Source organism: Camelina sativa, chromosome 5 (assembly GCF_030686135.1).
Source record: "Camelina sativa cultivar CO46 ecotype springtype chromosome 5, ASM3068613v1".
In the NCBI taxonomy this organism is placed as follows: domain Eukaryota; kingdom Viridiplantae; phylum Streptophyta; class Magnoliopsida; order Brassicales; family Brassicaceae; genus Camelina; species Camelina sativa.
Window position 1 is genome coordinate 31,571,267 of NC_141884.1, and position 25,118 is coordinate 31,596,384.

Sequence of the window (25,118 nt, forward strand, 5' to 3'; positions counted from 1 at the left end):
TATTTTTAGATATACTTATGTATGTCAATTGTTGTTTGTGGTGCAGATAAAGGCAAAGTGTGATCGTGGAATCAAGGTAATGAAGAGGCGAATGTTCTAGAGGTTTGGTTGCTTGTTCTTTACTTATGATAGGTTGCTAGAATGAAACATTTTTTTCTATAACAGATGTTTAGGATGCTGGTTCTATGACTTTTTTTTATGAAATTGGCATTATTGGATATTGTTATTGGTTTATTTATTATTCGTTTATTGGATTAATCTTATGAAATTATAGGAATGGTATCGATTCTTATCCGCTGGTTGGTTTGAGTGCTGTTAAATTGTTAGTGAGTACGAAAACACTATTTATTATTGTATATAAAAAAACGTGATAGGTTGTTTCACTAAATTTGTTTTGTGTTATTTGTGAGAATTACTCTAAAAAAAAATACAAATTCTATATATACACTTAATAATTTTATTTTATTTTGTCTTGAATGTGGTGACATTTTATGTAATGTTTTACTAAAAGAAATGTTATTTTATAAAATGTATTTTAAAAATATTAATATAGATGTTTACCATAGGTTTTAGTAGGCCTGGGCATTCAGTTTAATCGGTTTAATCGGTTTGGTTTATTCAGTTTTTTGATTTTTCGGTTATCTAAAAATCCTGCCGAATTGAACCGAATTTTTATTCGGTTCGGGTTATTCGGTAATCGGTTTATTCGGTTCGGTTATGGCGTTCAAAATTAATTCCGAAATAAACTGAAGTATTTTCTAATTCGGTTAATTTAAACCGAATTGGACCAAAATCAAAAATATTGGACTAATAAAAACAAACCAAAAAAATTAAAAGGCCTGTTAAAGATTTTCAAGCCCAGTTTAACAAATTTACAAGTCCAGTTAAAAAATCCAAGCCCTATTCGCCAACCATTGATAGTTAGGGTTTGAGGACACCATGGCTGTCGCCATCGCCGTTCGATCTGGCCATCCGGAATGGATGGAGTGATGTCTCCGTCGGAACAGAAGGAGATACTAATGAAGTAAACAAAGTATATAGATATAAAATCGATAAAGGCTGCTCCAGCTGTAAATAAAAGAGATGAATCAGAAGAGTAATCGGCTATTAACGAGTGTACAAATCAAACTATATAAAGGATTAAAAGTAACCCAAGTATCAAAACCCTTTAACAGATTAGTGAGAAAGTTCACGAATTAAAGAGAAAGAAGAAGATCTTACCATGTAGATTTACGTTACTAGGGTTTTATTTTAAGGAGCAGCGGCTGGAAGAGCAAAAAGTTCTATCATCGATAATAAAAAGTTGAGTTTGTTTTATTTTGATAATGTTATTGGATATGTCTTTTATTAATTAAATATATGAGTTTGGTGGGTTTTAAAACTATGGACTGGGCTTTCGTTTGTTTTTTTTTGTTTTTAATTTCAAAGCCCAATTAATTTTTAGTTAGGGTTTTCTTTGAGTCATCTTCCCCAAACACATTTCACGCGGCCGTATGATGAAAATACAGAGAAATAATCTGGTGAAGGTCCTCAAGGAGAAGAAGAACGTCGAAGAAGGGGTGATAAAGAAAGAAACCGAATAACCGATCGGTTTTAGCCTGCCGAACCGAACCGAACCCGAAACCGAATACCTAAAATGATTTCGCCGATCGGTTTAAGCTTCCTCTCAGCTTCGGTGCTGATAACCGAAAAAGTCGGTTTATTCGGTTTGGGTTTTTTGGTTATCACCGAACGCCCAGGCCTATTCAGTTTTAGGACTACCACGACGACACTTGCTTCGCTGCCAACAAATCACTATTGAGGAAGGAGAGAGATAAAAGCGTTATAACTCACTTATTTGATTAATTGATGTTTGTAGGGTTAAATCTAAAGGGTTAATTGATTTTTTTTTCTTGTGTTCGATCCTAAGTACTAGATTAATAAGATCATTACTCATAGGACTTTAATTGACTCAAAAGCTAGCATGATCATGATCTACAAATCATTACCAATTTTACTTTGGATATTCTCACATTTAGTTTTAATAATTCTTGTGATATATCTTGAAACGACCGCACCCGGATTTCCTATCCTCGCACAGGACACAAAGGAAATAATCCCACCGGAACTCCATAATTACCAGCGTAGGAATCGCTCCTTACAAAAACTTCTACAAATACAACAACCACACATTCGTAGACTATAATCACCATGCATCATACTCCTTCAACGTCTGATTGAACAAGCCACTTGACTTTACCTTTGAAGCAAGCTTTGCTTGTTCATGTATTACCAAACACCACCTCATCTAGTTACTGAGTCGCAAAACCAACCATCCCTAGCGACCGAGTAACAAGAGAGGTGGGCTGGAATACTTTATTCTGTCCAGCCACAGAAACCCTTTTTCCGATGAACCCTTTGATTCACCATCTTAGCTTGAACCCTGCACTCTTGAGCTATAACTTGGTTCTTCATCTACTATGACTTAAAAACATAAGCCATAAACACTCCTGCAAGGTTCCAGCTCATACCAAGCTTTTTGGCTCACCCAACAATACAATTTACAACAATATACACCATACAAAAACCTCCAAATCAACACTCGAATAAAACCCAAACTAACCGTTCAATTCGCAGTCCCACCGTTGGATATGGAGCTAGTACTATCAAGAGTATCTCCACAAAATTTCGTCCCGATCAGGCTGGATTTGGTCCTCCAAATGTCGCCTAGAAAGAACCATCTCGGAAGAGTTTCTAGGGTTCATATTAACCTAGATTTTACAGTTTCCAGCAATTACTTGTTCAGGAAGTAACGACCATAACTCCTTCAATTTAACTCCGAATAACAATCCTCCAATTGCTATGCACTCTTGGCTTGTTGTAGATCACGCCAATAACCTCACCTTTCCGAACCGATGTCAGATCCGGCCACGACGAGCCTCCAAGTTTGGCTCCTCCACACTGCCTTTATCTCCAACCTTCTTTCACTTTCCTTCTCCTCTTCAGCTCTTTTCACTCTGCTCTGTTCTCCCACCACCAAAGAAGCTTCCCAAAGCCATGGGAGGAATGAACAGAACAACTGGTGGTCCACCACCTCCGCCACAACATGTTCTCTCTCTCCTCCCCACAACTCGTTATCTCTTTTCCTCGCACACCACAAGCGAGCTTTGCCTCTCCTTTAATTAATCCACCACAGTTCATCTTCACGATGACATAGTCATTTTAATAACCGATCCTAATTGATATATCATGGTTTTTGTGGTTTTTAACCATGATATAAAGAGTCTTTTAGTGTCTTTTGATTTGTTTTCTAGGATGTTTTTGAGTCTTTACAGGTTTTATAGGATTTTGGCATGAAAGAAGCGAAATGAAACTATTTGGATGATTATGGAGCATTTAACCGGAGGAAATCAATTTGGAGTCTAATCCTATGAAGAGCGTCGACCGACACCAAAGGAGCATCGGTTGACACCAAGTTGATCCGACACAAGACTTCAAAATTGGAAGTTTTACAAAAGTTGCCCGAAGTTTTCCATATTTGCAACACAAGTCTCTGACGTGTTTTAGGACATATAAATAGTATTTTTAGGTTTTACAAACCCTTAAGTTGTTTTCTATCAAGTTTTATTTTTCCTGCAACCCTGAGAGATTTTTGGAGAGCTATTGGAGAGAGATCTGAACTATTTGAGAAAAGAATTTCTAAACTCCTTCTTACTCTTTTAATATCTATTGCTTATTATTCAGAATAATGTTTTGTTCTTCATTGAATATGTTAGTTTACTTGTTAGATTCAGGGTTTTTCATAGGGATTTTATGAATTATTAGATCTGTTTATTTAGGATTCATTATCTTGCTAGATCTTCATCATAGGTTGTTCTTCATATTAATCCTTGATTGGATCATCTAGAATTGATAACCTAGGAAAATAAATTGATATGAGAATATAATTGATTTTCCTGATAAAACCTTTTGATGAGCAAAATTATTTCTTTCAAAGAGTTTTGATTTAATAATTTTGTGAACAATCTAAACTTGTTTTCAAAGCTGATTTTTAACCTAGAATTTTACAAAGAGATTTGGATTTTCTGGTTTTAAATTTAGATAATATTTGCAGTGAGAACAGATTTATTTTACAAAAAGTGTTTAGAGTTCTAGATATGTTCTTAATTGCTTGAATCCTATTTATTTGTTGATTTAATAATTTGTAATCTTCTGAAAATTCCCTAGACCTAGCTTTTTGATCCCCTGAATTTACAACAGTTTTATTTTAATATTTTGCATTGCTTTTATTTTAATTCAAATCAATTTGTTTAGCGTAATCATAAAACTCTATAATTTATTGTGTAGTCATGAGTCCTTGTGGAATTCGACCCCTAAGTACTGCATTGATCTCTTAATTTGAGAGGATAGCTCTAGGGTTTAATTTGAGCATATCAAATTTTGGCGCCGTTGTCGGGGACTCTTTGATCTACCATTAGATTTGAGTTTTTAATTGCGTCTAAATTTTTCTTTTTATTTTTTCTACTTACACGTTTTGGTTTTTCTTCTCTTTGGTGTTTCAGGTGTATGCCTCCTAGACTTCACACAAGGAGAAACAAGTCTGATCCTACTGTGAATCTGTCAAAGTAAGAGTTGGGAAAACTTGAGCGTGAGAACCAAAAAGCAGCCAAATCCTTGAAGATGATTAACACAATCATTCTGATGCGTTATGAGGATGGTGCTTTGAGGGATCAAGAGGGCCACTTGCGCAATGAGCTGGGCCACAAGCTTGATACAGAGGGCAATGTGATTGTCGAACCTGTTGTCAACGAACAAGCTGTCGTGAACCAGCACGCTGGTGTCGTTGATGAGCCAAACCTTGGTGTCGATCGACACCAACAAGAGGGTGTTGATCGACACCCACCTGCAGCAAACGTACGTGGAGCTGCCAACCACGTCCATAATCCAGTTCGAAGACAGGATCAAAACCGGGATCTGATCAGGACCATTGATGACTACAACCAGGCTGATCTTGTGTATGAGAACCGGTCTGCTATTGTTCCTCCACCATTCCAAAGGAATGATTTTGAGCTGAAGCCTGCTTACTTCCAACTGGTTGGGCAGAGACCTTTCTCTAACCTGCCCCATGAGAAGCCTTTGGACCACATTGAGCACTTTGAGGATCTTGTGACCAGTATCAAGGCTAATGGAGTGACTGAGGATTTCATATACTGCAAGCTCTTCCCATATTCACTTGCTGGAGAAGCATCTCAATGGTTGAAACAGTTGCCAGCTGGATCTTTGACAAATTGGCATGATATCAAGGTGGCTTTCCTCAACCATTTCTATGATGATGCAATGTCATATGAGCTAAGAGTCAAGCTGTCCTCCTTCAAGCAAGGACATTATGAAGCTTTCAAGGCAGCTTGGGTGAGATTCAAAGCTTATCAGAGGGACTGTCCACACCATGGTTTTTCAAGGATACAACTGTTGAGTATCTTCTTTAGAGGGTGTGATTGGAAGTATCAGTTAGCTTTGGATGCTGCAAGTCATGGGAACTTCAAGACAAGATTTCCAGAAGATGCTGAAGTTTTGATTGAAAATTTGGCTTCTAGCAAATAACACTAAAAGAGCTGATGCTGAAAGAAAGAGACTGCATGGAGAGTTCGAGTCAAACCAGCTTGCTTCTATTAATGCTAAGCTGGATTCAATAAACAATCTTCTTATGGGTAAGAAGTCAGTCCAATTTGCTGTTGAAGTTGAGACATTTGAGCCAGAGCCAGAGAATACAGAGGAGAATGTCAACTATGTGTATGGAGCTAGGTATCAGGGACAGGGATTCGGTAATCAGCAAGGCAACAGACCTTACAATGGTGACCAGAAGCAGCAACAGAACAATGGCTATACAAGAACCTATGGGAACTCATCTTATCAATCTCCTCCTCCTAAGAATTCTTCAGAGAGTATAATGGAAGCCATGCTTGAGCATCTTTTGCAAGAATAGGAGCAATTGACAGTGACATTCAATGGGAAGATTGACAATGTCTACACTGAGCTGAATGGGAAGATTGATGCATTGAATGTTCATGTTAAGAAGCTGGAGATTCAAGTTGCTGAAACAAGGTTTATTATGGTGGTGAATGATGATGAATGTATGCAATGGTGAGATATGAATGGAATGATGGATGGGTGTTTCAACTCCCCTTATGCTGTTGTAGTATAAGAGGTATCAATCCTAAATAAGTGTTTGTGAACAATTAAGATATGCATATGAATCTAAGTTAAGCCAAATGCAAAGATTGTTTGTCACTAACAATCCTAAGATGAAAATGTAAAGATGCAGAAAGTAAACTACAAGAACTAAGAACTAAATGCAAATGAAACTGAATGATTGTAACAGTAATGAAGCAAGAACAGAAATAGAAACTACTACTAATGAACTAGTGCAAGACAATTAATGAACTGAAAACTAAATGAATGCAACTAGAATGAAACAGGAATGAAACAGGACAATCACAAATCATAAACCAGAGTTCTGGGGATGAACTCGAGCAAGCACTCGACCGAGTGTAGGTTGAGTGGGAGGTCGAGTTGGTTAAATCCGGAAAACAGAGCAACACAATAAAAACAAAGCAATGCAAATACGAATCAAACAACAAGCAAGCAACAAGATTAAGACTTTAAAATCAATAGACAAAGAAGGTCCTGAGGATGGATTCATGGGATGAATTAATCATTGTGGTTATCTAACTTGGTCAACAAATCTCAAGCAAACTTTGAGCTAACCTCTAGACATATGAATCTAAGACAAGTTTCTCCCACTCTCATGGTCAAGAAACAATCAAACCTATGCAATTCTAGACTTGTTCTCACACAGTAAAGAATCTACACAAGCAGGCATTAAGCAATACATCTCAAACCAAACAAGACCTCTAATCTCTTAGCAAGCCTAATGGTAAGCTCTAGATCTAGCCTTATCTATGCTTCTTAAACATTGGTGTGATGCTAAGAAGCTTGAAATCAGATCCTACCCTCTCAGATATAGGATCAGCATTAAGAACATCTAGCCTAGAAGAGATCTACAACAATCAAGCTTGACCAAATCACATAAACCACAAGATCAATCTATCCTAACCCATCCTCAAGATCCTAAGCAAACTACTCACAACAATACATGATGAACAAAGTCAAAAACCCAGAAAATATTGAAACTTGCATTATTAGAAAGATGAAACAAAGATCTTCAATATTGATAAAAGGATCAAACTCAAATTCTCAATATTAAGAAAGTTATGAAACCAACAATATTGAGGAATTTAGTCTTTTTCAAGTACAAGATCTAAGAAAGATAAAAGTGCAAAAAGAATAATTCCCAAAAGGGTAAAAACTAGGTTTAGAGAATATCTAAAAAGCTGGACTCTTTTGGTGGCTGCAGGTACAAGGCTTTATATAGGAGGGGAGTGGAAGCCCTAAAAATACAAAAAGTCAAAGTAGTCAACGGCTCGGTCAACTCGACCAGTGCTCGGTCGAGTGGCTGGTCGAGCTGGCTTCTCTCGTGCAATCTCCACTCGGTCGAGTCCTCCTCAGCACACGGTCGAGTGTCTGGTCGAGTGTGCGGTCGAGTTGGACTCTGGACCTTGGTTCTTCAGCCTTAACTCCCTTGTTTCCTCCACATGATTGCTTAACATATCTCCTCCATTGCTTCCATGCTCCTTAAGCTCCAAAATCACCTGTTTATGCATGAAAAGATGCAAATGCAATGCAACTAAACTCTAATGCATGATTGGTGTAAAGCTATGCAATAATGGTTAAAATGGATAGCAAAAGATGCAAAAGATGTGAATAAACTAAGGAAAAACAAGGTAAAATATATGAACATCAACACCCCCAAACTTAGTCTTTGCTTGCCCTCAAGCAAATAAGCAAGACATAAGAAGGTAAGTGAGGTTTTAAAAGTGGGATCTCAGCTCCTAAAGCTTACAAATAGACCATCTAGAATCAATGTCCAAGTTACTAATCTATGATGCAAGTTGAATGAGCTGGAATTAAAGACTTTAGACAAGCATTTCACAACCTTTATTGATTTGAGCCTTAGATATCCACATGCTTTCAAATAAACCATTTCCTTTAACATTCATTAAACAAGAACATGAATCAATTCTATGCAATGCTTAAACTCATTTGGCTTGGTAATAAAGGCTTTGAGACAATGATGGTCTCCTTTTAGAGTAGGGCTTATCAATATCAAGGTTCTCTCATGAAAATGGATTGAGCTTTAGAAGAATGCTAAAGGTAAGAACACTTAGACACATACAAGAACAAAACCTTGTCTACCCAAAGGCACCCAAAGTGTTTATCCTAGCAATCTAAACCCAAATGATCCTAGTGCTACCCTTTACTTCTTCTTTTCTCTTTAACCCTTTTCTCTTTTGGTTTTCAAGTCTTAGGAGATGTTTCTTATTTGATCTTTCTAGTGGGATGTGGGATTCTTACTTATTTGCTATGGTTCTCTTTTCTTCTTTTTCTTAAGACATATAAGCATTTTGCTAAACTTTTCTTTTCTTCCTTTTCTTTTCCTTAACTAGAACCATCTTAAACAACATTTTACTTCCCATCCTTTCGCTAGACTTTGCTTAAACACAATCTCCTCTTAAAGACTCTACCCCTTTTTTTTTCTCTTTTTCTTTCTCTTTTCTTTCTTTTCTTTTTATAACAGCGAAGTCCCAAACCCAACAAGTGAACTACCTAGTCCTATCTAGTTTGAAAAATGCAAACTAGAACTACACAAGGTCTTACTCTTGTCAGTTCAAACCTAACACTTTCTACCAAGCTCAATCCCAAAAATAGGCCTCACACACTCAAGAATCAACAAGGCTTGAAAGTGTAACATCCGCGAACCAATTTTGTAATTTTGGTGTGGGTGTCGATCGACACCCTTGGGGGCATCGATCGACACCATGTGTTTCCGGTTTGGTCGGGTTCGTTTTAATTGCTGGTTGGTTTGGTTTGGTTCAATTAAATCCCTAAATCGTGTTATAAGCGTCTAAAGACGAATTAAGGGTTTCAGAGTCTCATTTTGGTCGCCGTTGAGTGAAAAGAAAGAGAGAAAAGAGAGAAAAACGTTTCTGAGATTTCTAGGCTTGTTCTTGGAGATTTTGGAGAGATCTGAGGCTGTAGAAGTGATAGCTGTTGCTGGGAACGAAGGAGAAGCTCCTGGAGGTGTTGTTCCATCGTTTTCTCAACCCCAATCTTCTGTTCTTGAGGTGAGTGCTTGACCATGGTTGATCTAAGCATGAGATCTCTCTTGTTTGGGTGTTTTCTTTGTTGTTTGTGTTGTTTTGTTGTTTGGGTTCGTTGCTTTTGTGATTCCTAGTGATTTCCGTGGTATTTGGGTGAGTTTGAGACGGATTCGAGACGATTTGGAAGGAGAGTTCGATGTTCGGATTCGCGCAGATCGTGTCTGCATAAGAGGCATCGATCGACACTAGGAAGCATCGGTCGACACCACTTTGAGGGGCATCGGTCGACACTGTTTAGCATCGGTCGACACCATTATTTGTAGCATTGATCGACACCGTGAGGCATCGGTCGACACTGGTCTCAGCCGAGACTTGTTTTCCTGGTTTGATGTATTGTTGTGTGTTGTTTGTTTTGCTTAAACATGAGGGTCTCATATGCTTGTGTGTATAACCTAGTAGATGGGAGGACGGCCTCACTAAGTATTTATGATAATACTTACGCATCTCAATTGTTGTTTGTGGTGTGCAGGTAAAGGAAAAGTGTGATCGTGGCTTGATTGTTCTAGAGGCTTGATTGATTGTGGTCTAGCTATTGTTAGGTTGCTAGTATTGAGTTGATAGAGTATTGTAGGATGTTGGAACTTGCTATTCCGTTATTTGGTTATTGGATTATTGCTGTTGGTATTCTTATTGGATTAATGGAAACTGTTTTATTTGGTTATCCACGGTTATTGATTGTTGTTAGGATGTTAGTGGGTATGGGACCACTAGTAAATTAAGGATTAAAAAAAAAACGGGAAGGGTTGTTTCATTTTGGTATCAGAGCCCTTACGGTTCTAGGTTTGGGTTCACTAGGCTTTGTGATGTAGATGTTTGGGATTTGCATGCTTTGATTGATTATGTGAGTTAGTCAATTGTGTGTGGCATGGAGTCCTAGAACATCCTCTTCGAGCCTTCAATGAGATTCCACGGTGAGTTATTGTTATGTTTCTTTGTGTGGTATTGATTTGTTTTATGCTTGTTAGCCTCTATTCTTGGAAGATCAGTGGTTAAGGTGTTTGAGTTGTTGGTCGTGGACGAGGACGTGGTCGTGGTCATTGTCGGGCGGGTCCCGAGGCCAGTGAGTGTGTGGTCCAGAGTTCCACGAGGAGGCACGTCAGAGGGTCGCAAGCGTATCAGGAGGGACCAGAGGGGGTTAGCCGGTGAGCGTGCCGGGGGTGCTGGGAACCCAGGTGTGGGGTTGCAGCAGGTGGAGCCCAGGGTCGAGATGATTGCTTGGCGGATCTGTTGGCGTGCTGTTGGAGCGGTTACCAAGAGGGGTACCAGTGTAGGCTCCAGTTGTGTCGCATGTGGCGGGGTGCAGCCGAGGGCTGCGGATGTTGAGGACTTTCCACCTTATGTTAAGAGGACGGAGCGGTTGTAGATGACCGGTATGAGATTATTCTCAAGGGGTATCGGGCCTAGAGAGGCAGATAGGTGGACATATGCAGTTGGAGCAGATATTTCTCTGTTTGGGGGTTAATTCAGTTAGATATTAGAAGTTTAGTGGGCAGGTGTAACATTGCAATGTTATACTCGGACCAAAGGAGGTACTTGTGTCGAGAGATGTTTATAGTCGTTAAGGATTGTTGCTCCTGAGGGGATGGTGATTCCCCTGAATAACGATAGCTTGAGGGGCTGAGGGCTCCGAGAGTGGCAGAGGGGACGTTGTTCTCCTGAGGGGATGAGTAGTTCCCCTGATACCGAGATCTTGAGGATTGTGGTCCAAGAGTGAGACGGTATAACTCGAAGACGCTGGTCTGAGAGTGAGATCAGTATGACTCGAAGGTTGCGACCTAAGAGTGGAAGAGGTGGGAGCAAGCAATGTATAGAACGTGAGTATACACATAACGACGGAATGTAGACCTCGAGAGTGATGGTGGTTTAATCTTGGATTTTAGGATTATGTTGGCCGGTGGGCTAGGGTTTTATGGCCGGAGCGGTCAAAAATGTGTGGCTGATGTGCCAGGATTGAGTGGCCGGTGGTGCTGGAGTCCCGGGAAGGAGAGCTGCAGTAGATATGAGCCGGCAAGGGCATGGTTGCCAGGTACATAAGCTCACGAGAAGCATTCATGGGAGGATAAACTAATCGTTGCGATGATGTTGGATGAAGTTCATTGGAGATGGACAAGGTTGCTAGATTCAAGGTTTTGGTAAGCTTGTTGGAGGGAATAAGTCAAGTGGTTTGAGTTAGCGCCTGCAAAGCATTTGAAGCGGTGAATCTGAATACGCGAACGTATGGTACTTGTTTGTTTTATTACGTTCGTATTGATGATTTGCTGTGGAGAATTGCCAAGCGGAAGGAATAAGCTAACTTGTGGAAGTTTTCCTAACGGGCAAGTTACTAGATGTTCTTGGAGGAACAAGAGGGTAGATATTCAGGTGGCGGCGAGTTGATGTCGGCATACTTGAGTATTTGTTTAGTTGAACTGAGGAAGTAACTGGAGAATTTATGGAGCAAGGGATTTATACGTTCTAATGTATCACCTTGGAGAGCACCGGTGTTGTTTGTTAAAAAGAAGGATGGGAGTTTTCGGTTGTGCATTGATTATCGGGATTTGAACCGGGTCACTGTGAAGAACAAGTACCCTCTTCCTAGGATCGATGAGTTGTTGGATCAGTTGAGGGGTGCTACTTGGTTCTCTAAGGTTGATATGGCGTCGGGTTATCATCAGATACCGATAGATTAGGCAGATGTGAGAAAGACGGCTTTCAGGATGAGGTATGGGCATTATGAGTTCGTGGAGATGCCTTTTTGGGTTGACTAACGTACCAATAGCGTTTATGAGATTGATGAACAGTGTGTTTCATGAGTTTCTGGACGTGTCTGTCATCATTTTCGTCGACGATATCCTGGTATTTTCTAAGAGTCCTAAGGAGTATGCAGTGAATTTGAGGGCAGTTCAGGAGAAGCTGCGGGAGCAAAAGTTGTTTGTTAAGTTGAGCAAGTGTAGTTTTTGGCAGCGTGAGATGGGTTCTCTGGGTTACATTGTTTCTGCAGAGTGATTTTCTGTAGATCTGGAGAAGATTCAGCCCATCAGGGAGTGGCCGAGGCCGCAGAGTGCCACTGAGATTCGGAGTTTCCTAGGGTTAGCAGGTTACTACAGGAGGTTCGTTCGGGGTTTTGCGAGGATGGCACAGCCGATGACTAAGCTTACAGGGAAGGATGTTCCATTTGTATGGTCACCGGAGTGTGAGGCGAGTTTCGCAAGTCTCAAGCAGATGTTAACTACCACGCCGGTGTTAGCACTGCCTAAGCAGGACGAGCCTTATGTTGTGTATACAGATGCTTCTGGAGTAGGGTTGGGTTGTGTGCTTATGCAGCAGGGGAAGGTTATAGTATATGCTTCGCGGCAGTTGCGGAAGCACGAAGTTAATTATCCTACTCATGATTTGGAGATGGCAGCAGTGATTTTTGCTCTGAAGATTTGGAGATCTTATCTGTATGGTGGGAAGGTACAGGTATTTACAGATCACAAGAGTCTGAAGTACATTTTTACTCAGCCTGAGCTGAATTTGAGGCAGAGGCGTTGGATGGAGTTAGTAGCGGATTATGATTTGGACATAGCTTACCATCCTGGTAAAGCTAACCTGGTTGCAGATGCCTTGAGTCGGAAGCGGGTGGCTTCGGCTCAGAAGCAGGATATGGAGGCGTTGGTAGGTGAGATTAGTGCATTGAGTTTGTATGCTATCTCACAGGAACCTTTAGGTTTGGAGGCAGCTGATAGAGCGGATTTGTTTAGCAGAGTGAGGTTAGCTCAGGAGAGCGATGAGGGGCTGGTGAATGCCTCTAAGGCTGCGGGTGCAGAGTATCAGGTTTCTGCTAATGGTACTATCCTTGTGCATGGTCGGATCTGTGTGCCCAAGGGTGAGGATTTGAGGCAGGAGATACTGAGAGAGGCTCATTCGAGCAAGTTCTCTATTCATCCAGGGGCGACCAAGATGTACCGTGACCTCAAGCGGTATTATCACTGGGTCGGGATGAAGAAGGACGTAGCCGACTGGGTGGCGGAGTGTGATACTTGCCAGCTGGTGAAGGCGGAGCATCGGGTTCCTAGTGGTTTATTACAGAGTTTGCCTATTCCAGAGTGGAAGTGGGATTTGATCACGATGGACTTCGTGGTGGGTTTGCCTGTGTCTAGGACGTTTGATGCTATTTGGGTCATTGTGGACCGTTTGACTAAGTCTGCGCATTTTCTGGCCATCAAGAAAACTAATGGAGCAGCGGTTTTGGCCAAGAAATACGTGAGGGAGATAGCCAGATTGCACGGTGTGCCTGCTAGTATTGTGTCTGATAGAGATTCCATGTTCACTTTGGTGTTCTGGAAGGCGTTTCAGGCAGAGATGGGCACGAAGGTGCATATGAGTACAGCCTATCATCCTCAGACGGACGGTCAGTCAGAGAGGACGATCCAGATTTTGGAGGATTTACTGAGGATGTGCGTGTTGGACTGGGGTGGTCATTGGGCAGATCATCTGAGCTTGGTGGAGTTTGCTTACAACAACAGCTACCAGGCTAGTATTGGGATGGCTCCATATGAGGCTTTGTATGGGAGGCCGTGTCGTACACCGTTATGTTGGACTCAGGTGGGGGAGAGGAGCATATATGGTGCGGATTTTGTTTAGGAGACCTCGGAGAAGATTCGGGTTCTGAGGCTGAACATGAGGGAGGCTCAGGATCGGCAGAAGAGCTATGCTGATAAGAGGAGAAAGGATCTTGAGTTTCAGGTTGGTGATAGAGTGTACCTCAAGATGGCCATGTTGCGGGGTCCGAACAGGTTATTGACAGAGACTAAGTTGAGTCCAAGGTACATGGGTCCGTTAAGAGTGGTTGAGCAGGTGGGGCCAGTGGCATACCGGTTGGAGTTGCCTGAGGTTATGCGTGCGTTCCACAAGGTATTTCATGTGTCGATGCTGAGGAAGTGTCTTCACGAGGGTGATCAGTTGTTGGCTAAGATCCCTGAGGATCTTCAGCCTAACATGACTTTAGAGGCGAGACCATTGAGGGTGCTCGAGAGGAGAGTCAAGGAACTTCGGAAGCAGAAGATTCCTATGATGAGAGTCTTGTGGGACTGTGACGGAGGAGCAGACTTGGGAGCCCGAGGCGAGGATGAAGGCAAGGTTTAAGAAGTGGTTTGAGAAGCAGACCGCGACTTGAGCTTTTCTAGCCGGGTCCGAGTTGTAGTCCGTGGCTGGAGCGGGTACGGAGTATTCCAGCCCATCTCTCTTGATATTTGGTCGCTTAGGGGTGGTTGGTTGTGCTACTAAGTATCAAGATAAGGTGGTGCTCGGGATGCAGGTTGATGGCTCTGGTTGTTGTATTTTTGCTTTTTCTGATGTAATTTCATTGAGATTGTAACGATTATGACATTTCTGAGATTAATAAGATGAGTATTTTTCTTTATGTTTGACTGTTGTTGTCATGAGAAAAGAGAAATAGCTCGGGTTTCTATTTTTGGAAAGTTTCCATAAATAGAAAGTTTCCACAAAAGGAAGGTTTCCAAAATCAGAAAGTTTCTAAAAAGGAAAGTTTTGTGGAAATGTTGAGGTAGATCTAGCCGGGAGATACTCGTTGGCATCAGTATTTGTTTTGCTCAAGGCCGTGCGTGCCCAACTCACGTGATACCGATAGCTCGATGGACTTTGTGGCCAGAGAGTGGGAGTGGTATGTTGCTTCGGATGACGATCTGAGGGCGCGCTTGAGGGTGACGACCCAAGAGCGGGATATGTGAGGCTCCCTAGATACCGTAGCTGTGAGCCGAGGCTCGGCAGTGAGCCGGTATGTCTCGAGGGTTGCAACCAGAGAGCGGGGGGGAGTGTGTGTGAGTGACTTCCTGGATGCCGTAGCTTAAGGCGGTTGGCCTGATAGCGAGCCGGCATGATTCGTTGGTTGCAACCACGGACGGGGGTAGCACTGAGTTGTGAGCAAATAGTGTTTATGATGCGAGTATATTGGCTAGAGGGAGACCTCGAGGGTCAATCGGAGGTGTGCGGGCTGTTGCGACAGTGGCACGGGAAACCTTGGCTGATGGTGTTTAGTCCGGTCTGGGGACGTGTGGGCCTTGCTGACGGTGGCACGGAGGTCCTTGGCAGATGGACGGTATTGCAGGATTCGGGGATGAATCCATATTGGTGGGGGAGAATTGTAACATCCGCGAACCAATTTTGTAATTTTGGTGTGGGTGTCGATCGACACCCTTGGGGGCATCGATCGAGACCATGTGTTTCCGGTTTGGTCGGGTTCGTTTTAATTGCTGGTTGGTTCGGTTTGGTTCAATTAAATCCCTAAATCGTGTTATAAGCGTCTAAAGACGAATTAAGGGTTTCAGAGTCTCATTTTGGTCGCCGTTGAGTGAAAAGAAAGAGAGAAAAGAGAGAAAAACGTTTCTAAGATTTATGGGCTTGTTCTTGGAGATTTTGGAGAGATCTGAGGCTGTAGAAGTGATAGCTGTTGCTGGGAACGAAGGAGAAGCTCCTGGAGGTGTTGTTCCATTGTTTTCTCAACCCCAATCTTCTGTTCTTGAGGTGAGTGCTTGACCATGGTTGATCTAAGCATGAGATCTCTCTTGTTTGGGTGTTTTCTTTGTTGTTTGTGTTGTTTTGTTGTTTGGGTTCGTTGCTTTTGTGATTCCTAGTGATTTCCGTGGTATTTGGGTGAGTTTGAGACGGATTCGAGACGATTTGGAAGGAGAGTTCGATGTTTGGATTCGCGCAGATCGTGTCTGCAGAAGAGGCATCGATCGACACTAGGAAGCATCGGTCGACACCACTTTGAGGGGCATCGGTCGACACTGTTTAGCATCGGTCAACACCATTATTTGTAGCATCGATCGACACCGTGAGGCATCGGTCGACACTGGTCTCAGCCGAGACTTGTTTTCCTGGTTTGATGTATTGTTGTGTGTTGTTTGTTTTGCTTAAACATGAGGGTCTCATATGCTTGTGTGTATAACCTAGTAGATGGGAGGACGGCCTCACTAAGTATTTATGATAATACTTACGCATCTCAATTGTTGTTTATGGTGTGCAGGTAAAGGAAAAGTGTGATCGTGGAATCAAAGGCACTGAGGAGGAGGATGTTCTAGAGGCTTGATTGATTGTGGTCTAGCTATTGTTAGGTTGCTAGTATTGAGTTGATAGAGTATTGTAGGATGTTGGAACTTGCTATTCCGTTATTTGGTTATTGGATTATTGTTGTTGGTATTCTTATTGTATTAATGGAAACTGTTTTATTTGGTTATCCACGGTTATTGATTGTTGTTAGGATGTTAGTGGGTATGGGACCACTAGTAAATTAAGGTATAAAAAAAAAAACGGGAAGGGTTGTTTTAGAAAGAAGGTTTGGTTTAGGGGTAGGAGAACTGATCTTAATGATTTAATCAGCTACTTGGATCAACAAGAGTGGTAAAAAGGAGAAAGATGATCCAAATATGTATATAGTATCCATGAGTTTAAAGCAATGCACACATTGATAATTATAAGTCAATATTAGGTTCTTATAAATAGGAAATGGTTTCAAATCTCAACATGCTTCAATTTAGACCAAATGCAATGCAAGAATTCAAGGCTTGGTTCAATCTTATTCTTCTAACTACTCAACTAGCATCAAAGTACTATTAACTTGGGCATTGATCCTAGTCTAGTGAATAAGCTAGCTAACAAGGCAAACTCATCATAAATCCCTAATGCAAATATTATACAGTTCTACATGAAACATGCTAAACAAGATCCTAATATGCAATGCAAACTACGTGAACACTCTTTTTTATGAAGATTTTTTCAAAAATTTTCAAATTTTTATGGTTTTTCTATGCCTTAGATGCTTATGCAAGTGCTAACATGATGATGATAAAAATTTGAAATAAGAACACAAATACAATGTCAAATGCTATCTCAAACCCTCCCCCAAACTTAAATCACACAGTCCTCTGTGTGAAAGAAATTGGATTGAGGATTCAAGATCAAAAACAACAAAACACAATATGAAATGCAATGATATTTACAAGTGAAGGGAATAGTGGTACCTTAGGGGTTGTGGAAAAAATTGTCCACATCCATCTGCATGCTGTCATAGGAGTAGTTGGGGTCTTGTTGGTGACTTGGAGATGGACTTTGGGGCAGCTCGATGACGGCGATCGACCGTGACTCGGTCGAGTATGTGTCCGAGTGGGGGGGTCAAGCTGGACCGCGAGTCTCAAATGGCTGTCTCTTCCTCTTCTATTCAGACTCCCTAGCCTCCCTGACCATGAAATCACTAAAGCAAAAATTAAAATACCAAAATTCCAAAGCAATATATACAAGGATACCTTAGGGACTTCCTCCCTAGTGAGCTTGTTAAAGTCACTGAGCTTGACTTTGGTTTCCTTCTTAGACTTGATCTAGATACCAAGGAGGTGATGAAATCCTCCCTGGAACCTCTTGGTCACTGTGAAGTTGATCCTTGATCACCTCACCCTTAGCACACAAACCATACTTCTTGTTGATTTTGAGCCTTGGTCTTGCTTTCCTCAAAGACCTCTTGTTCAGCTTAACTTGGAGATCCTCAACCATACTAGACAGCTCTTGAACTGACCTCTTAAACTTTTCCACAGAATCCTCTTGAAGTGGAAGCTCAGCCTTTGGGGTTACCTTATCACTTAAATCTCCTTGACCACCTTTGTCCTTGATAGTAAAAGGCTGGTCATCAATGGTAGGAAGGTTGGTTGGATTGTAGATTTTGAACTTCATAACTACATCTTCAGCAATGTTCAAGGTCACAAGACCTTCCTTGACATCAATAACTGCTCCAACAGTGGCTAAGAATGGCCTCCCTAGTAAGATTGGATCTTCAGGCTCCTTGTCCATCTCTATGACCACAAAATCAGTGTGAACCCTTGCCTTCCCTATCTTTAGTGGGACATTCTCCAACCTTCCAACTACCTCTCTATTCGTCCCATCAGCTAGGCACACATGGAGGTTAGTGGATTTGAAATCAGTTCTCCCAAGCTTTTGAGCTATGGAGTATGGCATCACACTTGTTGAAGCTCCCAAATCACAAAGGCATTGATTGTAGTGAAGGTAACTGATGGTGCAAGGCAAATAGGATGGCCCTGGATCCTTAAGCTTAAGTGGGATGATTACTCCTCCAAGGTTCTCAAGATCCTTCTCATCTTGAGCTTGAGCCTTCTTCTTTGACAAATCAAGCAAAAAATTTCTATAGAGAGGATATGGTTCATACTGTTCCAAGGCAGGTCCTCTCTCCTCTTCTTGGTAAGCTATGATGATCTCTTGAATGGCTGACACTTGTTCCTTTTTCTCAACCAAAGCTTCTTCTTTCAAAACCCTTTCTTCCTCTTGTTGCTTAGCCAACATCTCCTTTTTCTCAATTATTTCCCTTAACTCCTTGATCTTCTGTGCTTTGAAACGCCCAGGGAATGGTAGTGGAGGCTTGTAGGCAGGAGGAATGTACTTAGCAGGTTTGACAGCTTCGGAGTCTCCAGCTCGATCGTCCACTCGAGCATGCACTCGGTCGAGTGGCTGCTCGAGCTCCTGGTCGAGTTCGTATGCGAGCTCCTGTTGCTTTGCACAAACGTCACTTGGGGTTTCAGTAACTAATGAATTCCCCCAAACTTGGACTTCACTGTCCTCAGTGACTTCTTCCTCTTGAATTTGAATGGCTTTGGCTGTGAACTCCCTTGGATTTTAAACAGCTTTTCCAGAGAGTTGATTGGGTTTTGGACCTGAAGTAGAGGCTATGTTACTCTCCATATACTTCACTCTTGAATTAAGACCCTCAAACTTCATATTCAGATCATTGTACTGTGATGTTAACCTTTGGTTCAACTCAGCAAACTGCTTGGCTTCCTCAATCTTTCCTTGTGTTTGCCCAATCAACAATTGTTGCATCATTGCTCTTAAGTCTTGTTCTTGGCCTTGGTTAGTCTGAAACCCTAGTGGGGGACACAACTGAGGCTGGAACACTTGATGTTGTTGTTTGGGGACATAGTTTTGTTGCTGTTGAGGCTGTTGAGGTGGATAGACTTGGTCTTGAGGATTAGCCAAATTGGTACTCCTATAAGAGAGATTGTTGTTCTTGAAACCCCCTTGGTTGTAGCCTTTGAATCCTCCTTGATTTTGCATGTAGCATAACTCAGCAAACTCAGTCTCCCCCTCTTGAACTGGAACCTCTTCTTCACCAATGAAGTGAATAGACTTTTGTTGGCTAAGAAGGATCTTGTCAAGCTTCTCATTGACCATCTTCAAGTCCTTCTTGTACTTGTCCTCTTGATCAGTTGAGGAACTCCTTATGGTTCTGTCATAGTCCTCATTATAGTTGCCATCTGACTGAGCAAGATTCTCAACTAATTCCCAGCCTTCTTCCACATTCTTGTTGAGGAAATTGCCATTAGAAGCTGTATCAAGAAGCATCCTAATCTTGGGAAGCACTCCTCTATACAATGTACTCAAGAGTGACTCATTGCTGAAGCTATGATGAGGACATTGAGTCTGAAATCCTTTGAACCTCTCCCATGCTTCACAAAAGCTTTCATTGTTTCTTTGAGCAAACCCAGAAATCTCATTCCTCAACCTAGCAGTCCTTGCATTGGAGAAGAATTTGGCTAAGAAAGCCTTCTTGCAAGCATCCCATGTGGTTATTGCTCCAGTAGGAAGAGTCTTCTCCCAAAGGTGTGCCTTATCTCCAAGTGAGAATGGGAAGAGCCTCAACTTGAATCCATCTTCACTCACTCCATTGATCTTTGTAAGACCACAAATTCTGTCAAACTCATCAAGGTGATCTAGTGGATCCTCCATTGGCAACCCATGAAACTTGTTAGCTTGAATCATGGAGATCAAGCCACTCTTGATCTCAAAGTTGTTGTTTGGCACTGTTGGAGGCACAATACCAGCCCTTTGGTTGTGGTTGTTGGGTGCATCTCCAGCACCAATGTGCCTAGGTCTCTGTTCATGGTTAGCTTGTTGCTCCATGATCACTGAATCCTCTTGCTGAACTTGAACTACCCTTCTTCTCTGATATCCCAAACCCTTTTGCTTCCTATGTATGTTGTCAAGAGGCCTTTGAAGATTATCTTTCCCCTTAGACCTTGTGTGCATCAACAAACGCGAGTACAGACTCGAACAGGTTCACAATTGAGCTCAGGCTCGTCTGGGGGGTCAAGTCGACTGGGAAGTGATGTCCAAATGTACACGGCTTCTGGCTCGATCAAGTGCTCGATCACTGCTCGGTCAAGTGGTGGTCGAGTGACTGGTCGAGTGGTACCTGAAATGGAACTTCAACCCAGCAACAGAAGATTCAAGTGTATAAACGAACTTAATCTTAGACTAATATGGATCCTAAATGTCACAAAAACACACTCAAATGGGCAACAGCGCCAAATTGAAACAAGGTTTATTATGGTGGTGAATGATGATGAATGTATGCAATGGTGAGATATGAATGGAATGATGGATGGGTGTTTCAATTCCCCTTATGCTGTTGCAGTATAAGAGGTATCAATCCTAAATGAGTGTTTGTGAACAATTAAGATATGCATATGAATCTAAGTTAAGCCAAATGCACAGATTGTTTGTCACTAACAATCCTAAGATGAAAATGTAAAGATGCAGAAAGTAACCTACAAGAACTAAGAACTAAATGCAAATGAAACTGAATGATTGTAACAGTAATGAAGCAAGAACAGAAATAGAAACTACTACTAATGAACTAGTGCAAGACAATTAATGAACTGAAAACTAAATGAATGCAACTAGAATGAAACAGGAATGAAACAGGACAATCACAAATAATAAACCAGAGTTCTGGGGATGAACTCGAGCAAGCACTCGACCGAGTGTAGGTCGAGTGGGAGGTCGAGTTGGTTAAATCCGGAAGACAGAGCAACACAATAAAAACAGAGCAATGCAAATACGAATCAAACAACAAGCAAGCAACATGATTAAGACTTTAAAATCAATAGACAAAGAAGGTCCTGAGGATGGATTCATGGGATGAATTAATCATTGTGGTTATCTAACTTGGTCAACAAATCTCAAGCAAACTTTGAGCTAACCTCTAGACATATAAATCTAAGACAAGTTTCTCCCACTCTCATGGTCAAGAAACAATCAAACCTATGCAATTCTAGACTTGTTCTCACACAGTAAAGAATCTACACAAGCAGGCATTAAGCAATACATCTCAAACCAAACAAGACCTCTAATCTCTTAGCAAGCCTAATGGTAAGCTCTAGATCTAGCCTTATCTATGCTTCTTAAACATTGGTGTGATGCTAAGAAGCTTGAAATCAGATCCTACCCTCTCAGATATAGGATCAGCATTAAGAACATCTAGCCTAGAAGAGATCTACAACAATCAAGCTTGACAAAATCACATAAACCACAAGATCAATCTATCCTAACCCATCCTCAAGATCCTAAGCAAACTACTCACAACAATACATGGTGAACAAAGTCAAAAACCCAGAAAATATTGAAACTTGCATTATTAGAAAGATGAAACAAAGATCTTCAATATTGATGAAAGGATCAAACTCAAATTCTCAATATTAAGAAAGTTATGAAACCAACAATATTGAGGAATTTAGTCTTTTTCAAGTACAAGATCTAAGAAAGATAAAAGTGCAAAAAGAATAATTCCCAAAAGGGTAAAAACTAGGTTTAGAGAATATCTAAAAAGCTGGACTCTTTTGGTGGCTGCAGGTACAAGGCTTTACATAGGAGGGGAGTGGAAGCCCTAAAAATACAAAAAGTCAAAGTAGTCAACGGCTCGGTCAACTCGACCAGTGCTCGGTCGAGTGGCTGGTCGAGCTGGCTTCTCTCGTGCAATCTCCACTCGGTCGAGTCCTCCTCAGCACACGGTCGAGTGTCTGGTCGAGTGTGCGGTCGAGTTGGACTCTGGACCTTGGTTCTTCAGCCTTAACTCCCTTGTTTCCTCCACATGATTGCTTCACATATCTCCTCCATTGCTTCCATGCTCCTTAAGCTCCAAAATCACCTGTTTATGCATGAAAAGATGCAAATGCAATGCAACTAAACTCTAATGCATGATTGGTGTAAAGCTATGCAATAATGGTTAAAATGGATAGCAAAAGATGCAAAAGATGTGAATAAACTAAGGGAAAACAAGGTAAAATATATGAACATCAGTTGCACAGACTGTTGGGTCTGTTAAACGGCAAGAGAGTGTTCTTCCAGCAAGAACTGAGTCAAACCCTAGACATGCCTGCAATGCCATATCAGTGAGAGATGAAGATGATGGCAAAATTGCTTCTGCAGAACAAGGAGAAAAATCGACAAATCTCTCGGTTTCAGATGATGGTGTCGATCGACACCACCTGGGTGTCGATCGACACTCATCTCAGACTGAACCAGAAACTGCAAAATCTTTGATTCCAGCTGCTGAGAGAGTGTACAAACCAAAGGTGCATTTTCCTAAGCCTAGGAGATCCAAACAGGAGCTTGAGGAAGCTAGATGCAAGGCTATGGTGGACAAGGTGATGATTGAGATGCCTTTGATTGATGCAGTAAAGCTTTCACCACCACTTAGGCGCTATGTCAAGAGAATGGTATCAAACGGTTTGAGCCCTGAGGAAGGAGCACTGCTTACTAAGGATGTCAGTGCGATTCTGTTAAACCAGCCTCCACAGAGGAAGAAGGAAAAGAAGCAGGAGGTGGTTGTCTCTAAGGAAGTTAGTGCAATCATTCAATGTAGGACTGCAGAGAAGTTACCAGATCCTGGAAGCTTTGTACTTGATTGCTCAATCTCAGCAGGAATATTTGCTCACTCTCTTTGCAATCTTGGCTCTAGTATCAACTTGATGCCACATTCTGTTGATGTGAGACTTGGGATGACAGAATTCAAGCCAACTCTATTTCTCTAATCCTAGCTGATCGATCCCGCAGAATTCCTGAAGGTGTTTTAGAGAATATTCCAGTTAAGGTTGGAAACTTCATGATTCCCACTGACTTTGTGGTGCTGAAGTATGATACAGAGCCTAAAGATCCTCTCATCTTAGGAAGATCTTTCTTGGCTACAGCTGGTGCCATCATTGATGTGAAGAACGGTCACATAGCACTAAATGTGGATGGTTTGAGTATGAATTTTGAGATGGATAAGCTGAGGTGAGCTCCTACCATTGATGGACAGACTTTTTCTGTTGAAAAAGTTTCTGCTACACGAGCAACAGGCTTAGTGTCGATCGATACACCATCAGCATAGGTCGACACTCCTCCACGACCGAGACAGAACAGCTACAAGACTGATGCTCCAAGTCAGAAACCTGTTCCCAAACAGAAAGTCCCCCACTACACACTCCAGAGTCCTCAGGTAAGGCCAAGGTATGCATCTCCTTCTCCTAAACTTCCTCAAATCATTAACAAGAATTTTACAGTTACAGTTAAGGCCAAGGTACAAAGACTGTTTTACAGTTAACCAAGCCACGAGATTATCGTAGAGTGCTTGTTTCTTCTGTTGATGGTTTTGCAGGACATAAGAGAAACCCTCCCATACCTAAGTCCCGCCCTGGTCCTGTTCCTCACATCCTTGGCAGACCTCATGCCCCTAAAGCTTATACACCACCTTGGATGATGAGACATTCCTCTCAAAAGCATTCACTGCCATGTTCTGATCCACCGGATGCCTGAGCTCCCGCACAGTCAAGCTAATGACTGAAAACAAGCGCTTAGTGGGAGGCAACCCACTCATAGGTTTTTCTTTTCCATCTTCAGTCATTTTTATTCTTGCTTTGAGTCAGTTTGAATTAGTTTTGAATTATGAACTTCTATCTATCATGTTGCGTTTAATATTGTGTTTGAGTGATTATTAGCAGTGCTAACATCCAAGGATTGAGAGGGACACAAATTAACAGCAACTAACTATGGATTTCTGGGCAAACACTCTACAGGCGCAGAGAGTGTCGATCGATGCCACTAGGAGTGTCGATCGACACCACCATTATAGATGAGTTAATCCGATTTTGGTTCATACTTTCCCTACTCATTCATTTTTGCTTATTTTTCTTTTTGCTTTCCTCTTACTTGATAACACTTGGGACAGTGTTGTTTAAGTCTGGGGGAGGTTATCTACTAACTATGTTATTATTTTTGAGTTTCAGTTGCGTCAGTCAAAACCATAAAGTTTGAGTCAAATTTTTCAAAATTTTTCTTTTTGGCTTTGGGAATTATGATCTTGATTAATGATTTCTCTTATTTGGCTAACACTCTAATGATTATTTGTTTATGCTTGATCTCAGAACTGAAGCTTAGAAAGACTATGAGCCTTATCAACAATCCTGAAAGCCCTTATTCAATGGATATCTGATTGATCTAACGTTGTCTCAACCTTTATCAGGATTTTTTACCGGACTTAATCTCTTACTTTGGGGTTGGAAATCAGAGGACTAGACTTCTTCTCCGGACCATACAAGACAGTGCAATTTTTTAAAGTATGTCTCCCCTTTCTCTTCCCTTTAGTGCTTTAAAAAAAAAAGATCAGAAAAACAAAAAAAAGGATAAAAGATGAGATGATTTTGATCAGTTTAGAGAGGTAGGTAAATTACCTGTGACCTCATTATTCTACTCTTGAGTCAAATGATCACACAAATCTTGGAAGCGAGGGATAAGTAAATTACCAATGACCCCCGGTATTCGCTTACACCTTTGACTTTTTTTTTTTAAAAGAGAAAAATTGGAAGTGAGAAAAGGGAGAGGAAAGGAGATATATGAAGAATGTCTTGGCCTGAAGAGAGTCCATATGCCACTGACCGATACACCCAAGGTAAGAACTCGCCTATATTTGCTTTAATTTATTTAAAGAGATGATAATGGAGATTTCAGAGATTCCAAAGGATTATGGGATTTGAGTAAGGAATGTTGATGCTTATCATG

At 41.4% G+C, this 25,118-nt stretch overlaps 1 long non-coding RNA gene and 1 other non-coding gene across 2 annotated transcripts; one reads left to right on the plus strand and one right to left on the minus strand.

The window, feature by feature from the left end:
* Positions 1-715: 715 nt before the first annotated feature.
* Positions 716-1,330, minus strand: LOC104787602 (uncharacterized). Its single transcript, XR_767992.2, has 2 exons — positions 1,222-1,330; positions 716-1,068 (listed from the first exon to the last, which is right to left on the minus strand). It is a non-coding gene; the product is annotated as an uncharacterized LOC104787602 (long non-coding RNA).
* An 18,368-nt stretch (positions 1,331-19,698) lies between these two features.
* On the plus strand, positions 19,699-19,805 carry LOC147944555 (small nucleolar RNA R71). Its single transcript, XR_015558613.1, has one exon. It is a non-coding gene; the product is annotated as a small nucleolar RNA R71 (small nucleolar RNA).
* The last annotated feature ends 5,313 nt before the right edge of the window (positions 19,806-25,118 follow it).